This window comes from Scyliorhinus torazame, chromosome 17, assembly GCF_047496885.1.
Source record: "Scyliorhinus torazame isolate Kashiwa2021f chromosome 17, sScyTor2.1, whole genome shotgun sequence".
Classification (NCBI taxonomy): Eukaryota; Metazoa; Chordata; class Chondrichthyes; order Carcharhiniformes; family Scyliorhinidae; genus Scyliorhinus; species Scyliorhinus torazame.
In genome coordinates this window covers 112922404-112944057 of record NC_092723.1, presented here as the reverse complement: position 1 = coordinate 112944057, position 21654 = coordinate 112922404, and positions in this window count along the sequence as shown.

Here is a 21654-nt window from a genome sequence, read left to right as displayed (position 1 = left end):
ATGCCACGGGCCTGCCTAGTTGAGGGTGGCAGCTAGAGCGTCGCTCTCCACTTGAAAGGGTAACGTCTCGTCGACTGCGTGCATCGCGGCCTTGGCGGTGTCAGCCCTAATACAGTTGAAGGCATGTTGAGCCTCAGCCGTCAGGGGGAAAAGACTGGACTGGATGAGTGGGCGGGCCTTGTCCACATAGTTTGTGACCCACTGGGCACAGTAACAAAAGAACCCCAGGCAGCGTTTGAGGGCCTTGGGGCAATGGGGAAGGGGGAGTTCCATGAGGGGTCGCATGCGGTCGGGGTCGGGCCCCAGAACTCCGTCTGGACCACATAGCCGAGGATGGCTAAGCGGTTCGTGCTGAATACGCACTTCTCCTTGTTATAGGTGAGGTTTAGAAGAGTGGCGGTGTGGAGAAATTTGGCAAGGTTGACATCATGGTCCTGCTGATCGTGGCCGCAGATGGTGACATTATCTAGGTACGGGAAAGTGGCCCGCAGCCCGTACCGGTCGACCATTCGGTCCATCTCCCTTTGGAAGACCGAGACCCCGTTGGTGACGCCGAAGGGAACCCTAAGAAAATGGTACAGGCGGCCATCTGCCTCGAAGGCAGTGTATGGGCGGTCCGCCTTACGGATGGGGAGCTGGTGGTAGGCGGATTTTTCTACACTTTGAGAAGACCCGGCACTGTGCAATCTGATTGACCATATCAGATATGCATGGGAGGGGGTACGCGTCGAGCTGCATGTACCGATTGATGGTCTGGCTGTAGTCCACGACCATTCGGTGTTTCTCCCCAGTTTTCACCACTACCACTTGGGCTCTCCAGGGGCTGTTGCTGGCCTCGATGATGCTTTCCCGAAGCAGCCACTGGACCTCGGACCGGATGAAGGTCCTGTCCTGGGTGCTGTACCGTCTGCTCCTGATGGCGACGGGTTTGCAATCCGGAGTTAGGTTTGCGAATAGGGAAGGTGGGTCGACCTTTAGGGTCGCGAGGCCGCACACAGTAAGGGGTGGTAGGGGCCCGCCGAGTTTCAATGTTAGGCTCTGGAGGTTACACTGGAAGTGCAGGACAAGTAGCAGGGCAGCGCAGAGGTTGGGGAGGACGTAGAGGTGGAAGCCGCTGAATTCTACGCCCTGGATCGTGAGCGTGGCTATACAGTACTCCCATATCGCCACGGAGTGGGACCCGGAGGCCAGGGAGATTCTCTGATTGGCGGAGTGTACCGCGAGGGAGCAGCGTCTTACCGTATCGGGATGGATGAAGCTTTCAGTGCTCCCGGAGTCCAGCAGACAGGAGATCTCGTGCCCATCGATCTTCACGCTTGTCGAGGCGGTGGCTAGATTGTGCGGGCGAGACTGGTCAATCGTGACCGAGGCGAGTCATGGCTGGTCGTCGCTGGTGTCGGACGATGGGGTGCCTGGGGGGCACGGGTCCTGGTACGATGGTGGCGCCCATGTGCCGTGGGTAAGACAAGATGGCGGCGCACAAAGATCCTGAGGTGGACAAGATGGCGGCACCCACGGGCGGCACTTGGCGGGGGTTGAAAAAGATGGCGGCGCCCATGGGCCGCACGTGGTCCGAGGAAGGGAAGATGGCGGCGCCCACTGGCCGCGCGTGGTCCGAGGAGGGGAAGATGGCGGCACCCACTGTCCGTACGCGGGGGGCCGGGGCGATCGTGGTGACTGAGCGGGTCTGGCACACCGCGGCGAAGTGCCCCTTCTTGCCGCAGGCCTTTCAAAGGGCGCTGCGGGCCAGGCAGCATTGGCAGGGGTGTTTTTGCTGCCCACAGAAGTAACATCTGGGGCCCCCGGGGTTGGCTGGCTGGCGCTTGGCACAGGCGTAGGATTGGCTGAGTGGGGTCCCTGGTGGGGCGGCCATCTGCGGAGTCCACGATGCACAGGAGGAGTGAGCCGCGCGGCCGGCGGTGTAGGCCTGGATATTGCGCGAGGCGATTGTCATCGATAGCGCCAGCTTTTTGGTTTCCGCGAGGTTGAGCGAAGGCCCCCTCTAAAAGTCGCTGGCGGATGCGGTCTGATCCTATCCCCATGACGAAAGCGTCCCGCATGAGGAGGCTCGAATGTTCTGTTGCCGTGACGGCCTGACAGTCACAGTCTATGACCAGGGGAATTAAAGCACGCCAGAAATCTTCTACGGACTCACCAGGTAGCTGACTACGAGTAGATAGTATGTGTCTGGTGAAGAGCGTGTTTGTCCGTTGGGCGTAGTTCTCTTTCAGTAGCGCCATGGCGTGTCCTGGATAAGCGGAAAAACATTGGAGCTCAGCCACGAGTAGAGGATCTGGATCTTCTGAGCTTCTGGAATTGGGTCTGGTGCAGACCTGATGTAAGCTTCGAAACAAGCTAGCAAATGTTCGAAGTCCTTTTTGGCGTTGCTTGATTGCGGATCCAGCTGCAGGCAATTCGGCTTGATGCGGAGGTCCATCTTCTGAAAGCTTTTGTGTAATAAATTGATGCACGCTCAATTGCACAAAGATGAGAGTTGAATACAATTGAGGCTTTATTAAACTAAGATGTGAGGCCTCCTACAGCAGCTGACGAAATGACTGCTGTATGGGGAGCACACATATTTATACTCCGCCTACTGGGCGGAGCCAGCAGGCAGGGATTACCCCCGTACCTGTAGTACAGGGCCTTACCACACATCTCCTAATATGTACAACAGTGGTGATTACCACAAAGGGAACATTCAATTCTTAATTTCTCATGCTGCCATGTACTCTGTCTCTGGAATGGGACTACAATGCACAAGCTACAATCTCAGAGGAGATAGTGCTACCACTAAGCTGAGGCTCACGCCATCTTCGCCTTTTTTGTTACATTCAGATTCTCTTTTTTTCGGCTTGAAGTTTACTTCTGATTCTCTCATGTTTTAGTGAGATTCCCTTCTGCACCTGCTATCATGTGGACACGGCATAGAGTATTGTGTGCAGTTCTGAAATCCACATTATAGAGGGATGTGATAGCACTGGAAAGGGTGCAGAGGAGGTTTGCCAGGATGTTGCCTGGGCTGGAGAGTTTTAGTTAGGAAGAGAGATTGGATAGACTGGGGTTGTTTTCCTCAGAGCAGAGGACACGGAGGGGGAACATGATTGTGATGTATAAAATATATATATTTTTTAAATTTAGAGTACCCAATTCATTTTTTCCAATTAAGGGGCAATTTAGCGTGGCCAATCCACCTAGCTTGCACATTTTTGGATTGTGGGGGCGAAACCCACGCAAACACGGGAAGAATTTGCAAACTCCACATGGACAGAGACCTAGAGCCGTGATCGAACCTCGGCACCGTGAGGCCGCAGTGCTAACCCACTGTGCCACCGTGCTGCCCACGAGATGTATAAAATCATGAGGGGCATTGATAAAAGTAGACAGGAAGAAACCTTTCCCCTTGGTGGAGGGATCAATGACCGGGGACATAGATTTAAGGTAAGGGGCAGGAGGTTTAGAGGGGATGTGAGGAAAACATTTTTCACCTAGAGGGTGGTGGGAATCTGGAACTCGCTGCCTGAAAGGGCGGTGGAGGCAGAGACCCTCATAATATTTAAGAGGTATTTAGATGTGCATTTGCGATGCCAAGGCCTACAAGGCTATGAGCTAAGTGCCGGAAAATGGGATTAGAATAGTTAGGTAGTAGTTTCTGACCGGCGCACAGACGATGAGCATCTGTGCTGTATGACTATGACTGTGTACAATATTATAACTAAATTCCCATGATCCCCTTTTGCTTTATTGTTTAAAACTTCATACGAACATACAAATTAGGGGCAGAAGTAGGCCAATCAGCCCTTCGAGCCTGCTCCGTCATTTATTAAGTTCAGGCCTGCTCTGACTGTAGTCTCAACTGCCAGTCTGTCCCTTATATCTTTTGACTCCCTTGTCAATCAAGATTTCAATGTGAACATTGCTGGAGTTCCCATTCTCTCCTGCTGCCATGTGTTTATTTTCCCCAATTCCTCTTTCCTTTTACAATGTTGTACCTCTTCTTAACCTGTTGATCTGAGGAAGGGGAGGAAAAATAATGGAGCCTAACTCAAGATAAGGTGAATGTGAGATACAGCGACATAGAAATGTTGTGTTAACAGCAGCTAAATGGCACAAAAACTCTGAAGAACCAATGACTTACAAACATTATCAGCAACACATCACGACTGGTACCACATACAAGTAATATAGTGAGCAAAAGCTGCAAATTGTGACAGAAGATTGAGTGTTAAGAACTAGACGAGAAATGCTTTGCCAAACACTTTTTAATAAAGACTGTGCCTGTGCCCCGTCCTTAACAAGAATACAGTATTTGTAATTTACTCAAAGGATAATATGAAGCAAGAAGTATTCTGTTGTCCCAGATCATTTTCTAGTTTCAAGTTCAGTATTTACTTTATTGTGAATATTTTAAAAGCCACAAAGAGAATTCACGATTACAGTTAAACGTTTCTTAACTCACATCAGTCAAGCATCATGTATTTTGTTCAAAATTATAACCTGTTTCAAAGCAAATGTTTCAAATTAAACAGTTGTGCTTAAGTGGGCCTGAAGTCTGCATTGCACTTTAATCACAAATCTCACCCCAAACATTTCCTTGTGCTGAAAGCCCTTTCCTCATTTAAGCCACAAAATCAATGCCAGATTCATATATAAATTCAAAGAGACCCATTTCGTAACCTAAACTGTAAATTATTTTTTAAAAATAAATTTAGAGTACCCAATTATTTTCTTTCCAATTAAGGGGCAATTTAGCGTGGCCAATCCACTTAACCTGCACACCTTTGGGTTGTGGGGATGAAACCCACGCAGACACTGGGAGAATGTGCAAACTCCACACGGACAGTGACCCAGGACTGGGAACGAACCCGGGTCCTCGGCGTCGTGAGGCAGCAGCGCTAACCACTGCGTCACCGTGCTGGCGCCTAAACTATAAATTCAAATTTAGTGTACCCAATTCATTTTTTCTAATTAAGGGGCAATTTAGTGTGGCCAATTTACCTACCTTGCACATCTTTTCGGTTGTGGGAGCAAAACCCACGAAAACATGGGGAGAATGTGCAAGCCTCACACGGGCAGTGACCCAGAGCCGGGATCGAACCTGGGACCTCGGCGCCATGAGGCAGCAGTGCTAACCACTGTGCTGCCCCCTAAACTGTAAATTCTGAAGCTTGGTTATTCCAACTCGTATTTTAAATTGGATACCCAAGCAAATGGAAAGATGTTGAGAAAAAAGTCACCGAGCTGAAATGTTAGCTCTGTTTCTTGTTCCAGGGGTGGTGTATGTTTAATAATAATAATCTTCAGTGTCACAAGTAGGCTTACATTAACACTGCAATGCAGTTACTGTGAAAAGTCCCTCGTCACCACATTCCGGCGCCTGTTCGGGTACACAGAGGAAGAATTCGGAATATCCAATTCACCCAACAGCACGTATTTCAGGACTTGTGGGAGGAAACCGGAGCACCCGGACAAAATCCACGCAGACACAGGGAGAACGTGCAGACTCCACACAGACAGTGACCCAAGCTGGGAATCGAACCTGGGACCCTGGAGCTGTGAAGCACCAGTGCTACCCACTGCGCTACTGTGCAGCGTTTCTATCATTTTCTGTTTCCGATACACAATGTTTAGAAGTTTCACAAGTCAGTGGGAATGCAGAAGTTAAGTTCATCTTTTTTCCCTCTGTTCCTTTGATGCACAAAGACTAAAGTTGGGTACAACTGTGGCTTTATTACAGTCAGATGCGTGGCCTCCTGCTGCAGCTGGCGAAATGGCAGGGCACTGGAGGTCATGCATATTTATACAGTTCTCTGTGGGCAGAGCCAGCCGGCAGGAGCTACCGGCGAACCTGTAGTGCAGGTCCTACCTTACATCTCCTATTACAGTGGTTCACCACATTCACCCCCTGTTAAAAATGAGTCCGGCGGGGGTGACGTGAAACAATATACAATTAGTGCAATTATGTACAGTGGTAGCGAAAGAAAAGTCCATGTTGACGGTCTGGAGACCGTCAAAGGTTCAGCCGGTCCGGTGCTTTGGTGCTTCGTTGGGAGCGGCGTAACGGTGGCGGTGAAGTCGGTGCTGGCGGTGGTGGAGGTGGCACCGATGGCGGTGATGGCGGGGAACTCCGGGAGCGTGCAGAAGTCCTCTTTGTCCTCTTGTGCGGAAAAAGGGAGGGGGGAGTGCTCTGGTGGGGTCAATATTGGCGGCGCGGTGGGATGTGGGGGAGGGGCGCATTGGTAGGGGGGGGGGAGGGGTTGGGGTGGAACCTGACGGTGCCAGGTCCCTGAGTGGGACAGTATCTTGGCGGCCGTCGGGGAACTCAACGTAGGCATATTGAGGGTTGGCGTGGAGCAGGTGAACCCTGTCCACCAAGGGGTCCGCCTTGTGGAGTCGGACGTGCCTACGGAGAAGGACCGGTCCTGGAGCAGCGAGCCAAGTCAGGAGCGACACACCAGGAAGGTAAAAACACGTTCATGGGGTGTGTTATTAGTGGCGGTGCACAATAGTGACCGGATGGAGTGTAGAGCGTCAGGGAGGACCTCCTGCCAGCGAGAGGCTGGGAGGTTCCTGGACCGTAGGGCCAGCTGGACGGCCCTCCAAACCGTCCCATTCTCCCGTTCTACTTGCCCGTTTCGCCGGGGGTTGTAGCTGGTCGTCCTGCTGGAGGCTATACCCCTGCTGAGCAGGAACTGACGCAGCTCATCGCTCATGAATGAGGATCCCCTGTCACTGTGGATGTAGGCGGGGAAACCGAACAGAGCGAAGATGGTGCTGAGGGCCTTGATGACGGTGGCAGACATCATATCGGGGCATGGGATGGCGAAGGGGAATCTGGAGTACTCATCGACCACACTGAGAATGTACATGTTACGGTCGGTGGAGGGGAGGGACCCTTTGAAATCCACGCTGAGGCGTTCAAAGGGGTGGGAAGCCTTCACCAGGCGCGTATGGTCTGGCCGGTAGAAGTGTGGCTTGCACTCCGCACAGACGTGGCAGTCCCTGGTGATTGTCCTTACTTCCTCGATGGAGTAGGGCAGTGTGGTGGTATGTATTAGGGGTAATACGGTACACCACGTGTCGACAGGCTATTGGTGGAGGGATGCCAGGTCCTGATAGGATCTGCCACCTACTGGACTCCACCCAGAAATGCCGGTATAAGAACCCAGCTTTCCCCTCCATTTCCCTCAGCAGCTGCATTCTGTGACCACGCTGCTGGGGATAAAGTTCTGCTTAATAAAGCCTTCAATTGACATTACCTCAACCTGCCTCGCGTCATATTGACGGTGCTGCTGGCAGATTGCGAGCTTTGACCAGATGGTACAATCGAGTGACCCCCGGGTGACAAAGGCTGTCGTGTAGGGCCCGGAGTTGGTCCACTTGTGCGCTGGCACATGTACCTCGGGAGAGGGCGTCTGGGGGCTCGTTGAGTTTACCGGGGCGATACAAGATCTCATAATTATAGGTGGAGAGCTCGATTCTCCACCGCAAGATTTTATCATTTTTGATCTTGCCCTGCTGTGTGTTATTGAACATGAAGGCTACCGACCGTTGGTCCGTAAGGAGAGTGAATCTCTTACCGGCCAGGTAATGCCTCCAATGCCGCACAGCTTCGACGATAGCTTGGGCCTCCTTTTCGACGGATGAGTGTCGAATTTCAGAGGCATGAAGGGTGCGGGAAAAGAATGCCACGGGTCTGCCTGCCTGGTTTAGAGTGGCGGCAAGGGCGACGTCTGAAGCGTCGCTTTCTACTTGGAAAGGCAGTGACTCGTCCACTGCGCGCATCCCGGCCTTGGCGATGTCTGCTCTGATGCGGGCGAAAGCGTGCTGTGCCTCGGCCGCGAGGGGGAATTGGGTGGACTGAATGAGTGGGCGGACCTTGTCCGCATAGTTTGGGACCCACTGAGCGTAGTAGGAAAAGAAGCCCAGGCAGCGTTTGAGGGCCTTGGGGCAGAGGGGGAGGGGAAGTTCCAAGAGGGGGCGGAGGAGGTCGGGGACGGGCCCGAGAAGTCCGTTTTGGACTATATAGCCGAGAATGGCTAACCGGGTCGTGCTGAACACACACTTCTCTTTGTTGTAGGTCAGGTTGAGAAGAGTGGCAGTGCGGAGGAATTTATCGAAGTTGGCATCGTGGTCCTGCTGGTCATGGTCGCAGATGGTGACATTATCTAAGTACGGAAAGGTGGCCCGCAAACCATACTGGTTGACCATTCAGTCCATCTCTCTTTGGAAGACCGAGAGCCCATTTGTGACACCGAAAGGGACCCTAAGGAAGTGGTAGAGGCAATCGTCCGCCTCGAAGGCAGTGTATGGCCGGTCCGACTTCCGGATGGGGAGCTGGTGGTAGGCGGATTTCAGGTCAATTGTCGAGAAGACCCAGTACTGCGCAATCTGATTGACCACATCAGATATGCGTGGGAGGGGGTACGCGTCGAGCTGCGTGTACCGATTGAAGGTCTGGCTGTAGTCCACGACCATCCTGTGTTTCTCCCCAGTTTTAACCACTACCACTTGGGCTCTCCACCGTCTGTTGCTGGCCTCGATAATACCCTCCTTAAGCAGCTGCTGGACTTCGGACCTGATGAAGGTCTTGGCCTGGGTGCTGTACCGTCTGCTCCTAGTGGCAACGGGCTTGCAATCTGCAGTTAGATTGGCAAAAAGGGAGGGGGATCGACCTTGAGGGTCGCAAGGCCGCAAACGGTAAGGCGGGGGGGTAAGGGATCGCCGAATTTGAGGGTGAGGCTCTGGAGGTTGCACTGGAAGTCCAGGCCGAACAGGAGTGCAGCGCAGAGATTAGGAAGGACATAGAGGCGGAAGTTACTAAATTCTACGCCCTAGACCGTGAGGGTGACTGTACAAAAGCCTCGGATCGGGACGGAGTGGGATCCGGATGCTAGGGAAATCCTTTGATTGGCAGGGTGGACCGCGAGGGAGCAGCACCTTACCGTATCTGGGTGAACGAAGCTTTCGGTGCTCCCGGAGTCCAGCAGGCACGAGGTCGTGTGGCCGTTGATTTTAACCGTCGTCGTCGCGGTGGCTAGGTTGTGCGGGCGAGATTGGTCCAGCGTCTTCGAAGCGAGCTGCGGGTAGCCATCGGATGCTTCGGGTGGCGAGCATGTGCGGTTCCGATGTCGGGATGTCCGGAGACCCTGTGGGGAACAAGATGGCGGCTCCCATGGTCCGCACATTGCGGGGTCGGGACAAGATGGCGGCGCCCATGGTCCGCACATTGCGGGGTTGAGACAAGATGGCGGCGCCCATTGGTCGCACCTGGACCCGGGAGGAGAAGATGGCGGCTCCCATTGTGCGTCTGGCGTGGGGGAGGTGGCGATAGCGGGCACGATCGCAGCGACTGTGGGGGCCTGGAACACAGCCCCAAAGTGGCCCTTTTTACTGCAGGCTTTAAAAACTGTAGTGCGGACCGGGCAGTGTTGGCGGGTGTGCTTCTGCTGACTGCAGAAGTAGCAGCGGGGACCCCCGGGGTGCGCGGATCGGCGTGCGGTGCAGGCGTATTGGGAAGGCAGGGCCCCGGCTAAGGAGGTCGTTGGCGGGGTCCAGGAGGGGTAGGAAGGATTAAAAGGGTGGGCAGCGCGGCGGGTGGGGTACGATTGTACGTTACAGGATGCGACCGTCATGGAGAGCGCCAAGATTTTCATTTCCGTCAGTTCGAGCGTGGCCCCTTCCAGTAATCGGTCTCGGATGCGGTCCGACGCAATCCCCGTCACAAAGGCATCGCGCATGAGGAGATTCGCATGTTCGCCGGCCGTAACAGCCTGACAGTCACAGTCCCGGACGAGTGGAATTAGGGCCAGAAGTCTTCGATGGACTCACCAGGTAGTTGCGAGCGGATGGCGAGTACATGCCTGGCGAAGAGCATGTTCGCCTTCTGCGCGTAGTGTTCCTTAAGGAGTTCCATTGCTTTTGTGTAATTCGTGGCGTCTTGGCTCAATGGGAACACGCTGGAGCTTAGTCTGGAGTACAGGACGCTTATCTTCTGAGCCTCCATTGGCCCGGGGTCCGCAGCCTTGATATAGGCCTCAAAACATGCTAGCCAGTGAGTAAGGTATTTTCTGGCGTTGGGCGAGTGCGGATCCAGGTGCAGGCGATCGGGCTTAATTCTGATATCCATTCTGTGCAAAATCTGACTGTAATAAATTGATGCACGATCAATTGCACAAAGACTAAAGTTGGGTACAACTGTGGCTTTATTACAGTCAGATGCGTGGCCTCCTGCTGCAGCTGGCGAAATGGCAGGGCACTGGAGGTCATGCATATTTATACAGTTCTCCGTGGGCGGAGCCAGCCGGCAGGAGTTACCGGCGAACCTGTAGTACAGGTCCTACCTTACATCTCCTATTACAGTGGTTCACCACATCCTTAATGCTGGCAAAATAAATAAGATGATTTTTCTATTTTATACTGTGCTGTCTTGAGATAGCAACACTCAGAAAATATAACCATGCACCTCTAGTTCTGAATAAATAAAGGATAAGCAACTACCTGGATCAATTCAGTACATTCTGCTGTTTAACCATACATTTTGTTGGACAAGAAAGTTGAACATAGCAAGCTACCATGTACTTGAACAGAAAAGAATCGTTACTCTAGAGTTGGAGATGCTTTTTCCTTTCGAATTCTTTCAGAGTAACTTTCAGGGTAAAACTGGCAGATTTAAATCGCTTCTACTGGATGGTTCCCAGCCCAGCACAATTCTCCAGATGAAGTTAGCACCTCTGGGCAATTGCCAGGTAAATCCTTACGTGGGAACGTCCTAAAGGGATTCCCCAACGCATCATTGGCGTATTCCCCAAACGCGACGCTGGGGAACCAGGGAGTTATGGGCCATTTAGTTAAGCTGAAACATGGGGCTGCATTCTCCGTTCCTGAGACTAAGTGTTGTTACTGGGGCAGGGTTTATGGAGTTCCAAGACAGCAAAACTGGAGCCGAACCTGAACCGATTCAGCGACTGTGGAGGGGCTAGCACCGGCGCCCCATGGAACACAATTGATTCCGATGAAAAACATTGCGGGATTCGCAGGGTCCGTGCCCGTCCACCCCGGCTCCACAGCCCACCTCCTTGCCACCCACATTATTCCACCCCCCGATCTGGCAGAGGCCCCCCCCCCACCCCCACCCCGGTCAACGGGACAATTAAAAAAAAACATTTTAAGAGTACCCAATTCTTTTTTTTTCCAATTAAAGGTCAATTTAGCGTGGTCAATTCACCTACCCTGCACAGCTTTTGGGTTGTGGGGTGAAACCCATGCAGACACGGGGAGAATTGCAAACTCCACACGGACAGTGACCCAGAGCTGGGATCGAACCCGGATCCTCAGCGCTGTGAGGCAACTGTGCTATCTACTGCGCTGTCATGCAACCCCACAACTGTCAGCAAACTATGGTGATGTTGGACATTTTCCGTACCTCCTCTCTCAGCAGCCGTGACACCAGTTTCACAATTTTAAAAAACACAAGTGAACCATGCCGTTGGGAACTCAGCCATCGGAGGTGGAGAATCGCGGAAGCCCCAGAGAATACAGGGTCAGGCCTGTTAATGATATGCAAACGGTATTTACTGTACTTGCGTTCCGATCTGCGTTGACACCGCTGTCGAGGTGACGGAGAAATGTGATTTGGCATCAAGTCAGTTCCTGCCGTGATTTTGGCATTGCAACCTATTCTCCACCCAATCGCATTTCCCGATTTTGCTGTCAGCCAACAGAGAGTCCATCGGGCGATATTCTCTGATCCTGAGGCTAAGTGTTGACACCGTCGGAAATGCCATCGTGTGTGGCGCACAAAGACTCCGTGAGACAAACAGAGTGAAGTCGATGAGGCTTTATTAAGCGTGTCTGTTCCCCAGCAGCCCGATAGTAAACTGGCATGCGGGGGAAGGCACCGGCTTCTTATACTTCGCCTTCAGGGCGGAGTATGAGGTCAACGGCCAACCAGGACCCGGGATCTGTCAGCCAATGACATTAGGGCTTCCAGTCCCACATGACCCCCAATACATACTACCACATCGTGTTTCTCGACGGCGCAAACATGACCTCAGGATCAGCAACCTTGCCCCGACAGAGGGCCAGCACGGCACTGGAGCGACACACTGGATCGATCCTGGCGTCAACTGGGCGCCGCCGCGGGGTCCGCGCATGTGCAGTGGCACCTGCGCCAAAGCGCACATGTGCAGTGGCTCCCTTCTCCGCGCCCGCCCCGATGCAACATGGCGTAGGGCTACAGGGGCCGGCGCGGAAGAAAGGAGGTCCCCAGCCCGAGAGGCCAACCCACCGATCGGTGGGCCCCGATCGCGGGCCAGGCCACAATGGATGCCGCCCCCTGGTCGATCCGCACCCGCTCCCCCCTCCCCACAGGCCGCCCCCGGACCCTTCCACGCCGAGGTCCCGCCGGCTGAGAGCAGATTAGAACTGCGCCGGTGGGACTTGGGTTTATTGTAACGACCGCTCAGCCCATCCCGGCAGATAATCGGCGGGGTTGGGCCGCGTAGAGCGGCCTCTGACTGGCGGCGCACCAACCATGCCAGCGCTAATGGCGCCGATTCTCCGCTCTGCAGAGAATCGCGTCCGGCGTCAGTGTGGTGTGGCGTGATTCGCGCCGGTCGCGGGGATTCTCCAGCCTGGTCCCGGGCTGAGAGAATCCCGCCCATCATCTTTCTGTTTGCTAAGACCAGGACCCTGTGTATGAATATATGTAGCTTCCAATACATGCAAATATACCATACTGTGAGACTGACTGACATTATTATATTGGTTGTCAGCGGACTCTTTAGTGCACAGAGAATTATTTGATAGATGCTGTCCAATTGCAGTATCACATCTAATGTTGGCCACTGTGTTTTGAGTTTGCAAACACAGACTTTTTGGGTACTGTCTGTACCTTGCCTGTTGTGAACAGCGGTAAGGCATGCTGTTTGATACGATCTGCCAGTTCTTAGATGTACAGATTTCATACCTAGCATCACACTGGCACTACAATTCACATACCATGGGCGCGATTCTCCACTCCCACGCCGGTTGGGAGAATCGCCTGGGCCGCCAAAATTTCCAGGGACGCCGGTCCGACGCCCTCCCGCGATTCTCCCAAGCGGCGGGAACTGCCCGGTCGAGTTACGCGGGCCAAAGGCCGGAGAATCGCCGGAGACACCCAAAATGGCGATTCTCCGGCACCCCCGCTATTCTGAGGCCCGGATGGGCCGAGCGGCCAGGACAAAACGGCGCGTTCCCCCCGGCGCCGTCCACACCTGGTTGCTGCAGTCGTGGGCGGTGCGTGAACGCTGGGGGGGCGGCCTGTGGGGGGGCGAGGGGGGATCCTGCACCGGGCTTCACCTGGAATGTGGGGTGGCCCGCGATCGGTGCCCACCGATCGTCGGGCCGTCCTCTCTGAAGGAGGACCTCCTTCCTTCCGCGGCCCCGCAAGGTCCGTCCCCCATCTTCTTGCGGGGCGGATTTAGAGAGGACGGCAACCACGCATGCACGGGTTGGCGCCGGCCAACCCGCGCATGCGCAGATGACGCCCGTTATGCGGCGCCGGCCGCGTCATCTATGCGGCGCCGCTTTTACGCGGGCGACAAGGCCTGGCGCGTGTAAATGACGCGGCCCCGATCCTGGCCCATTGTCAGGGCCAGAATCGGTCGGGACCGGGGCCGTTCCGCGCCGTCGTGAACCTCGACGCATTCACGACGGCGCGGCCACTTCGGCGTGGGAGTGGAGAATCCCGCCCCATGTTATCCATTGTGTGATAGTCAAAATGTCTTTTTGGCTTGGTGACAGCATCCTGTTAGTGGCAACTTCCACTTGTGTTGCTACTGCACGGTAGCTTCACCTGTTGCAGTGCCAACACAGTATCCAATATTAGATGTGATTTAACCAATTTAAGATTGTGAGTTGGGCTCGTAGTGTGGCATATTTGTGTGTACTGGAAACTACAACTACTAATGCACAGGGCACTGTTCCTTGCAGACAGAAAGAACATGTACACACATTACATCTGTTTCAGCAAGACAAAATAAGTCATAGCCAATCGCTGGTTCAGCTGCCTGGTTTAAAATTATTTCAAAATAAATTTAGAGTAGCCAATTCTTTTTTTTTCCAATTCAGGGGCAATTTAGCGTGACCAATTCACCTACCTTGCACATCTTTGGGTTGTGGGGGTGAGACCCTTGCAAACACGGGGAGAATGTGCAAACTCCACATGGAAAGTGACCCGAGGACGGGATCGAACCTGGGTCCTCAGCGCTGTGAGGCAGCAGTGCTAACCACTGCCACCCCGGTTTTAAATTTCAAGCAATGCTTGTCAATTAACTGTTAATTACCATTAACCGATGCGTTCTCCAGGGCAACACCTCTACCAATCATCACTCTTATCAGACATAATAAAATTGTTGTTTCCCCTGACGGTAGTATTCTTGTGAAGTGTCCTGGTGAGTGCAAGACGAAAAGCTTCAACAAAATGTCTTTTTTCACCAATACTAAATGGGATTTTTAAAATTGAAACTGCGAAAGTGCCAGCACCAGGGAAATATAGCTTTACTTATATTTCTGCAATTCATATTGGAGGATTTCACTGTCAACATGTCTGTTCTCAGATTAAAATTTAAAAACTATAATCCATACCTTGGCTATTCATTTTGAAAATGCTTAGCTATGTTGACCGAGAAAACTCTTCTCGATCGGCCTGGACAGACACAAGAAAACACATGCTGTCTACTGTAACTCTATTTTATTTGGCTATTAGTCTTCAAAATCAATCATACAGAATATAGTTCAGACTCACAGCTGAACTCCAGATATTGCCCGCCATAGTGAAAGAGGCTGGCCAGGCTACGATCACTCGGTGTGGATATCCTCTTCTCTGAGCTCCGAGCTTCAAGCTCCTCTTCTGTGATGGTTGCTCCTGGGGGTTCCCAGGTTGTTTCTGACGATGTGTTCCAATGTTTTTTCTTTTATCCAGGATCTGCTAGGGCTGTGTCTTGATACACACACACATCTGGCCTAAGTTCTATTGTCCCATCAAGACTTAAACTCAGAAACGTCATTGACCCAGGGCCGGGGTTCAAACCCGGGTCCTCAGCGCCGCAGTCCCAGTGCTAATCATTGTGCTACATGTCGCCCTAAACTTATTAATAGAAATAAACAGGATACTCCTGTTCAGCCAGGGTGATTCAATCAAGATTCATTGTCCTCTGAAACACTCTTATCTGACCAGTTATTAGCCCGTCATGGAGTCTGATGGTCTGATTGCTCATCGTTTGTCCTACTGCAAAGTTGATCAAAGGTACCTATTCATAGCATGGTCTTTCGTCCTTTCTGTAAATGTGATAACTACTGTAAGTGGGTAATCACAAAGTTCCATATAGTGATAATGAGTTTCTGTGTTCACTTCCAGCCAGGGCCATATTTGGTAGTTCCTGTTTTTGATCTATGGGTGGGATCCTTGGCCGCACCCACCTGGCGACCGGAAATTCCCGCCTGAGTCAATGGACCTTTACATTGACGGCATCCTGCCCGTAGCGATCTTGCGGCGGGCAGGGTGGAAGAATCGAACCCTATGTCTTTTCCCTTCTGTCAGCCTGTCCCCAGTGCCACAGCTATTAAGTGCTGGTTCACTGTAACTACTCTGGCTACTGTCCTCGATGTCACGAGAACCTCCATACAACAACTTACTTTCTGTGTTCAAAGCTCCTGTGGTATTATCAGGTATTACCGTATTGCAGTACCCGAGAGGCCAAAGACCATTGGTTAAACCTAGGAGTTTACCATTGGCTGTTTGGTACGTAGCTCCGCCCTGACAGGCGGGGTATAAGAACCGGTGCCGTCCCAGCAGCCCTCATTTCTGTACCGAAGCTGTTGGGGAACAGTTCTAGTCGATTAAAGCCTTCAGTTATGTTACTACTTTGTCTTTGATTGTAATTGATCGCGCATCAATTTATCGACTACACTTAAGCTGAAACGATGGATCTCCGAATCAAACCAGAGTGTCTACAACTCAGCCCCCACGCGGAGAATACGGCGGCGATATTTAAGCACTGGCTGGCGTGCTTTAAAGGCTACCTCGAGACGGCTGGAGGGACCCCCTCAGGAGTACAGAAACTGCAACTCCTGCACTCAAGGGTAAGCCCTGGGATCTACACCCTCATCGAGGAGGCGGAAGACTTTGACGCTGCGATCGAACTGTTAAAAGGACATTATATCCGCCCTGTAAATCAGGTCTACGCACGTCACCTGCTTGCAACTAGACGGCAAAGCCCCGGGGAATCGTTGGAGGAGTTCTACCGTGCGCTACTGGTGCTGGGCAGAAACTGCGGCTGCCCGCAAGTTTCGGGGAGCGATAACACGGAACGTCTAATCTGGGTTGCCTTCGTAGCAGGTATGAGCTCCTCAGAGATCCGCCAAAGACTCTTAGAAAAAGACACCCTGGGACTTAGAGAGGCACGGGCCCTGGCAGGGTCTATGGATGTTGCCTCCAGAAACGCGCAGTCCTATGCGCCGACCGCGCGGAGGCCCCCTGGGCTGCGTGGCATCCCACAGTGGCAGCCCCACAGACCTTCCCCCTGTCCCCGCAGGCCTGCGCTTGTATTGCCCGCTAATTCCGTCGGGCCCCACTGTTTCTTCTGCGGGCAGGCGAAGCATCCCAGCCAGCGCTGCTCGGCCCGCAACTCCACCTGCAAAGGGTGTGGCAAGAAGGGCCATTTTGTGGGGGTCTGCCAGGCACGAGCCATGGCCGCGGTCTCCAGTGACTCCGGACCGCCGCAGCAACCTTCCCTTCGGGCCCCAGGCAGCCAGCACTCACCGCCACCCCCTATCCTAGGGCCACGTGCGACCCACGGGTGCGGCCATCTTGCCCCTCGGACACCACGCTGGACGGATGGGCGCCACCATTTTGTCCATCCCCGCCGCCATTTTGTCCAACCCCAACCACCATGGGTGACCCATGGGAGACGCCATCTTGGATGGGGCCCCAGGCCCCCAGCACAGCCGACTACACGCTGCCCGATCAAAACCCACAACTGCTTCACCTGGCCTCGGTGACTCTGGACCAAAATCGACCTCGGACACAGCAACGACGACGGTCTTCATCAACGGCCACGAGACATCTTGCCTGATCGACTCTGGGAGCACGGAAAGCTTTATACACCCTGACACGGTAAGGCGCTGTTCACTTGTTTCCCACCCTGTAAATCAAAGAATCGCCCTGGCCTCCGGGACACACTCGGTGGAGATAAAGGGGTTCTGCCTAGCAAACCTCACTGTCCAAGGCAGGAAATTCAACAAGTTCCGCCTTTATGTCCTGCCGCACCTCTGCGCAGCTACACTCCTGGGGTTGGACTTCCAATGTAACTTGCAAAGCCTGACCTTTAAATTCGGCGGCCCTTACCTTACTGTCTGTGGCCTCGCGACCCTTAAGGTCGACCCGCCTTCCCTGTTTGCGAACCTCACCCCGGATTGCAAACCCGTCGCCACCAGGAGCAGACGGTACAGTGCCCAGGACCGGACCTTCATCAGGTCAGAGGTCCAAAGGCTAATGAGGGAAGGGGTCATTGAAGCTAGCAACAGTCCCTGGAGAGCTCAAGTAGTGGTGGTAAAGACCGGGAGAAACATAGGATGGTCATTGACTACAGTCAGACCATCAACAGGTTTACGCAGCTGGACGCATACCCTCTCCCCCGCATATCCGACCTGGTAAATAGGATCGCGCAATACAAGGTCTTCTCCACGGTGGATCTCAAGTCCGCCTACCATCAGCTACCCCTCCGTATTAGTGACCGCAAATACACTGCCTTCGAAGCAGATGGACGGCTCTATCAATTTTTAAGGGTTCCCTTTGGTGTCACTAATGGAGTCTCAGTCTTCCAGCGAGAGATAGACCGAATGGTTGACCGGTACGGCTTATGCGCAACGTTCCTGTATCTTGATAACGTCACCATTTGCGGCCATGACCAGCAGGACCACGACACCAACCTCCGAAAATTTCTCCAGATCGCGAAAATCCTTAACTTAACGTATAATAAGGATAAATGCGTATTTAGAACCGACCGCCTAGCCATCCTCGGCTACGTGGTGCAAAATGGAATTATAAGCCCGGCACCGAACGCATGCGCCCCCTTATGGAATTCCCCATCCCTCACTGCTCCAAGGTCATGAAGTGCTGCCTCGGGTTTTTCAGTTATTACGCCCAGTGGGTCCCTAACTACGCAGACAAAGCCCGAACCCTAATCCAGTCCACAACCTTCCCCGTCAACGGAGGCCCGCCAGGCCTTCAGCCGCATCAAAGCAGACATTGCAAAGGCCACGATGCGCGCCATCGACGAGTCCCTCCCCTTCCAGCTCGAGAGCAATGCGTCCGACGTAGCTCTGGCCGCTACCCTCAACCAAGCGGGCAGACCCGTGGCCTTCTTCACCCGTACCCTCCATGCTTCCGAAATTCGCCATTCCTCGGTCGAAAAAGAGGCACAAGCCATAGTAGAAGCTGTGCGACATTGGAGGCATTACCTGGCAGACAGGAGATTCACTCTCCTCACTGACGAACAGGCGGTGGCGTTCATGTTCGATAATGCACAGCGGGGCAAGATAAGAAACGACAAGATCTTGCGGTGGAGGATAGAACACTCCACCTACAACTATGAGATCTTGTACCATCCTGGGAAGCTAAACGAGCCTCCTGATGCCCTGTCCCGCGGCATATGTGCCACTGCACAAGTGGACCGCCTCCGAGCCCTCCACCAGGACCTCTGCCACCCGGGGGGTCACTCGTTTTTTCCACTTCATTAAGACCCGCAACCTGCCCTACTCCATCGAGGAGGTCAGGACAGTCACCAGGGACTGCCAAATCTGCGCGGAGTGCAAACCGCACTTCTACTGGCCAGAGAGGGCGCATCTGATAAAGGTTTCCCATCCCTTTGAACGCCTCAGCATGGACTTCAAAGGCCCCCTCCCCTCCACCGACCGCAACACATATTTCCTGAACGTGATTGACGAGTACTCCCGGTTCCCATTCCCCATCCCCTGCCCAGACATGACCGCAACCACCGACATCAAGGCCCTCCAGGGTATCTTTACACTGTTCGGTTTCCCCACTTACATACACAGTGATAGGGGGTCCTCCTTTATGAGCGACGAACTGCGTCAATTCCTGCTCAACAGGGGCATTGCCTCAAGCAGGACGACCAGTTACAACCCCCGGGGAAATGGGCAGGTAGAGAGGGAGAACGGAACGGTCTGGAAGACCGTTCTACTGGCTCTATGATCCAGGAATCTCCCAGTCTCCCGCTGTCAAGAAGTCCTCCCGGAGGCCCTCCACGCCATCTGGTCTCTGCTCTGTACAACTACCAACCAGACACCTCATGAATGTCTCCTTGTCTTCCCCAGGAAGTCCTCCTCCGGGACCTCGCTCCCAACCTGGCTAGCAACACCCGGACCCATCCTGCTTCGGAATCACGTGCGGGCGCACAAGTCGGACCCGTTGGTCGAGAGTGTCCACTTGCTGCACGCTAACCCCCAGTACGCCTACGTGGCGTTCCCTGATGGCCGGCAAGATCCAGTCTCCCTTCGGGACCTGCCGCCCGCCGGAACCCCACGTGCACCCGAACCATTACCTGGCCCCCCCACCCCACAGGACCTCACTGGAGGGTCAGTCCTCCCGCCGCTCCTGTCTAGGCCCTCCCACCCACCGACGCCTCCTTCAGGCACCCCCCTCTCGCGTCAACCGTTTGCCCCACCAGCGCCGTCTAGGGGTGACGAAGCTGCCATGGAGGCCAAAGTCACACTCCCGGAGTCACAGACACCCGGACCCCCACCAGAATCACCACCGAAGCCCAGACGATCCAGGACGACCAGGCTACCCGACCGACTGATTGCTTGACTGTAACTGTAACTGTAAATGAACACTGAAAGTAGATTTCTTCCACGCTTGTAAATATTCTCGACAACTCTGTAAGGAGGTATCATGGTACCTCTATATCTGATCATACCATGTTAGATGAAATTGTTACCACTGGCCACCACCCCCATCGGAATCTTTTATAAACAGGGGGTGAATGTGGTATTATCAGGTATTACAGTATTGCAGTACCCGAGAGGCCGAAGACCATTGGTTAAACCTAGGAGTTTACCATTGGCTGTTTGGTACGTAGCTCCGCCCTGACAGGTGGGGTATAAGAACCGGTGCCGTCCCAGCAGCCCTAATTTCTGTACTGAAGCTGCTGGGGAACAGTTCTAGTCGATTAAAGCCTTCAGTTATGATACTACTTTGTCTTTGATTGTAATTGATCGCGCATCAGCTCCCATTCACACTCACTCCCTCTTAGTTTCCTAATACTGACATTCAGTGTATCTTGCAGCTTGATATGAGTGCAACTCTGCTAGTTTCTAACAATCAGGTTTGGTTGAACTACCTCAAGTATTCATCATTGTCAAAATCCTTCCATTGCCATGACCCACACCACCTCTACAACCTCCTCCAGGCCGGTGGTGTAAAACTCACTCAGTTTTACCACATCTCAACCCATTTCCAAAGTTTCATTAAAATCCATCTCCTAATTGATGCCTTCAGCCTCCTTACCTAAACTTGCTCCAAAACATCTACTTGTTGGCTTTCGCACAAATAAAGGATATTATATAACGATTGCCATGTAAACATTAGGCTAGCCAGTTTTGTGCCTTTTTTAGTCCCATAACTTCACCCTCCTAAAAGACCCAGAGGCTGCAATCTGTGGTTCATTACCTGGGAATGCATCATGTGGTGAAGTGCTTTCTAGGTAGATAAAACTATTTACTTCAGGCAGCATATGTTTCTCAGAGGCTATTTGGTGTGAAAAATAAAACTTATGAGGCAGAGTTTACATCATTTCCATCTTCTACAGACAGATAGTGAAACTAAATTTCTGAAAAGCATCTGAGAAATGGTCCATGATGATTTAGAGGTTCTCTTCTGTATGGGCAGCAAAGGTACAATATTATGCAAATAAAAGCTTCCAAACAAATTCTGCAAAGATTTTGGAATGGCTTGATGATTTAAAAAAATAAATTTAGGGTACTCAATTATTATAATTTTTTTTCTAATTAAGGGGCAATTTAGCGTGATCAATCCATCTACCCTGCACATCTTTGGATTGTGAGGGTGAGACCCACGCAGACATGGGGAGAATGTGCAAACTCCACACGGACAGTGACCCAGAGCCAGGATCGAACCCGGGTCCTCAGCGCTGTGAGGCAGCAGTGTTAACCACTGCGTCACCGTGCAGCCCAGCATGGCTCGATGATGACCGAGATTGTATAAATTTGCAATCCAAATTGAAGAAAATACACATTCATTTATCCAGGTTCCTGAAGGCATAAACAAGCATAGAAACTACCAGGGAGCTAGAACACAAGCCAGTTTGACATCCCTGGAAACAGATGAGGAACTGGAAATGTCACCTTCTTCCATAACTCTAGCCATCTTGGAATTGGTCTGCATAAATTTTTCAAGACAACCAATTTAGCCAGTACTTTCCAGAGACCCACTCTGCTGACTGTATCAAAGGCCTTTGTGAGATCAACAAAGACACATTTAGGTTTTGTTCTCAACAGTTTTCCTGAAGTTGTGTAGCAGTAAAGACCTCAAGTACTTCTGGCTTTTCTGAGTCCACACTGGCTTTC